Source organism: Pteropus vampyrus, unplaced genomic scaffold (assembly GCF_000151845.1).
Source record: "Pteropus vampyrus isolate Shadow unplaced genomic scaffold, Pvam_2.0 Scaffold24, whole genome shotgun sequence".
In the NCBI taxonomy this organism is placed as follows: domain Eukaryota; kingdom Metazoa; phylum Chordata; class Mammalia; order Chiroptera; family Pteropodidae; genus Pteropus; species Pteropus vampyrus.
The window spans coordinates 26,339-29,793 of record NW_011888805.1 but is presented as its reverse complement, the minus strand read 5'-3'; the positions used below and the strand labels follow the sequence as shown (position 1 = coordinate 29,793).

Below are 3,455 nucleotides of genomic sequence, written 5' to 3'. Positions count from 1 at the left end.
CCTAGTTAATTAAGAGAGGTATCTTGTTTGCTAGCATAGATGTAGTCTAGCAAAGAACTGCTAAGGATAGATACAGCAACTGAAAGTTATCTTATTTTCATTGTATTCTCTTTACATAATAAAGAAAATAGTAATAAATTATGAATATAGACTTTAGCTGTAATGCGTGCTAAAGTGGAAATGTGGCGTGTCAGCTGGTAACAGTGCTGAGTATAAAGTCGTGGGTCTATGAGAGCGAACGAGGCCCTCCAGCACATAAATCCGGAGTAGCTTTACCCTCTAGAGTGAATTTTTCACTTAATTTATAAACGGCTTATTAAATTAATTTATCAAAAAGTCTTGAAGTAAACCTTAAAAAATCCACCTCTGATATAGATTTTTTTTTTCCTTATTCTCGAGTCTTTAAAATAGTGACAGAAAGTGTTCCATGAATGGGAAATAAATTAAATTTGGAAAGTTAAGGCAAGTTCTTGGACTCATACAAAATAAAGCCCACATAGAAATTCCCTGTAATCTAATTTTTCATCTAGGAAAATAGAAGAGTCACAGCTTCTAATAATTTTTGTAATAGAAGCTAGCACACTGAGTTTCTGAGGTGTCCTACGATAACAAAACAAATGTGTCTACCTTTGATCTAAAATGGTACATAATTTAAGGCTAATTTTGTTCATTTAAATATTAATAACTAACAGCTCCTTCAGTGAGTCTGATGAGAGAAGCTGCATTTCTAAGAGCAGAGTTGTGAATATCTTAATTGCTTTAAGCTTCTTACTAAACTTACTCAAATACACATCTATTTATCGATGTAACTGGAAAACCAAACTACAGGATGTCATGCATCCTTTTTGGCATCCACTCTGGTCCAAATGTGCTCTCCTGAACTTGTCCCTCCTTAACTCACTCTGAATGATGTTGCTGAGGCACTGCCTCTTCCACAGCTGAAGCTGTCTCCTAAGCTGACTTCTGAGGGCACCAGGTGTCCCAGTGCCTGAGGTTTGGGGCTAGCTGTGGTCCTATTAGCTTCTCATGAGGCAGCAAAGGGTCGCCACTCTTGATACACTGCAGCTAGAATGACTCTTCTGGAATGCTAATCTGACTGGGTCATGGCCCTGCTTAAGAAAAATGCTTCAACAAGCTACCATTATCTTTGGGGTGTTCAGACACCTACCTGCTGAGCCCTATCTTCTAACCTAGTGATCCTCTCTAGACCCAGAAACAGCGGATTTATGAGGGGCTTGCGGCTCTTCAGAGTTGTGACTTTTCTGAATGAGAATGGCACTGCCAGCCTCAATCAGAGGTAACTTTTTTAATTGCCAAAAGGCACATACATCTACTGAGAACATGATGAGTCCCACTTCTACAGTCATTTAAAACAAGGAGGACGCATAACTCAGATTTAAATGAGCCACTTAAGCAACCCTTGCCTAAGACACTTATTTAGCTTTTTCCACCTCTGAGCAAACATCCAGTGCCTGACGTTTTTATTCTGCTTCCCCAAATAAAGAGATGTGACAACTGCATGACTAAGAGGATCTTTTCAAGAGAATTATGAAGAATTTTCCTTTAGTTTTGGAAGGTTCACTGTTTTCCACACAACCATTTAGCACTTTATAATTTTATAAAGCACCATCTAATTCAGTAGTAACACATTATAGTTAGCAGCTATTTGCATTAAAATTTATTTTAAAATACTATTTTTAAGTAGGCAAACTGAAATATAACTATATGCCATCAACGGCAATGGATGCTAATATTATATTAGTTCTAATATTATATTATTTCTAACTCTCAAAGATCTGACCCCAAAGATTTCAGATGGAAGATTCAGGTAAGCACTGAAATATCCCACATATTATAAAACTAATTAATCTTGCCCTCTTGAAAGAAAAGAAAACATTTACTTTTCTTTAGGTGAGCTTTAAGGTCTGATTTAGGAACACCTGATATCCTGACCACTGCTGTATTTGAAATAACAGAGATATATTTCCCTCTCAGCTCAAGACCAGGCAAATTACACAGTATATTTTAAAATAAGCCAGTTTACCCACCCAGAAACAGGCCTTAAAATAAATGAATGATACCAAGAAGGAGTATGCTATACTTAGAAATATTTGACCTGCCGATGAAGAACAAGATAAATGTAATTTTGAATTCTCATCATAAAAATGTAATAAACCAATGCTAAATACTGTGTGACACTGATTTCTTGTGAAAACAAAACATACTTGGTAAGATCTACAGAGGTTGAGGCCCATATCAATTTGGGTGGAACATATCGAGGTGGCATTTTATACAGTAAATAATACTGTTGACGAATCTGATTTACAAAACACTGCTGTGAACAGCCTTAATGACAAGGAAGTGATTCTGGAACCTGGATCTGTACTGTGTGGGTACAATGACATAGCTAAGGTTGAGAAATCAGCATTGGCAGGAACTCCCATGAGGCTCTCACACTCAGCAAGGCCTCCTGACGTCAGGATTTAGAACTGGGGCCAGACTAATTGGAGAGGCTAAGATATTATGGGTCATAATCCATCATGTCTTTTTGTTGTTGTTGTTGGTTTTTTGTGGAGTTATTTTTCATTGTGTTTTTTTTTTTTTTCCCTCTCCATTGCAATTTTATTTGAACGTAGTATTTGGGATAGTTGTCCTTAAGGGCTGTTATTTCCCAAATTCATTCTGTGTTTTTAAAAATTTCAACTCTGTAGGAAAGAATGATCTGCAACCTCAGTATGATTATCATTTTGGGGGTGTACTGTTCTAGTCTTTCTCCATATGAGCTGATGATAATAATAATAGCTGCCATTTATTGGGTGATTTCTTTGTATCAGGCACCATGCTAACTGCTTTTGAGGCATAACTTCTGCCAACTGTCACAAGTCTCTGAGGTAGGTACTGTACCACCATCTGCATCACACACATGAGGAAACCAGGCTCAGACAGGCTAACTCAGTTGCGTAAGATCACAGAAGTGCTAACTTTGTCAGTTCAGATGTCAGCCCAGATCTTTCTCACTAAAAGGCTCTGTCTTTCCCACTATACTTTGACACCCACAAAATGCATTCCAGTTATAGTAAATTTACCTCCTGAATTTAATCTATGAACTTATTAATATGTTCTATTTATTGATATTTATTCATATATCCTAACAGTGCCCATAATACTACCTAAAATTCACAAATGCCATTTTAATTTCCTAACCTCCATCATTGGACATTTACTTTACCAATTTTTGTGCTGTTATAAGTAATGCCTTTTTTGCTCATACGTTTTCTTTAGCATAGATCATTTCTCCCAAAAAAATATTCCAGAAGAATGAACACTTTCATGGCCTCTGCTACATATTTCCTGACCGATTTCCAAGAGCGATATCAATGTACACTTTAGTGACCATACAAGATTATGCTAAGTTCTCCACATGCATGCCAATATAAAGAGTAAACTTATTTTTG

At 36.7% G+C, this 3,455-nt stretch overlaps 1 protein-coding gene across 1 annotated transcript in view; it reads right to left on the bottom strand.

Moving 5' to 3' along the window:
- LRP11 (LDL receptor related protein 11) overlaps nucleotides 1-3,455 on the bottom strand; it is a gene marked incomplete at its 5' end in the record, with an annotated part of 35,298 nt that overhangs the window by 28,403 nt on the left and 3,440 nt on the right. The gene's annotated exons all lie outside the window — the stretch shown is intronic.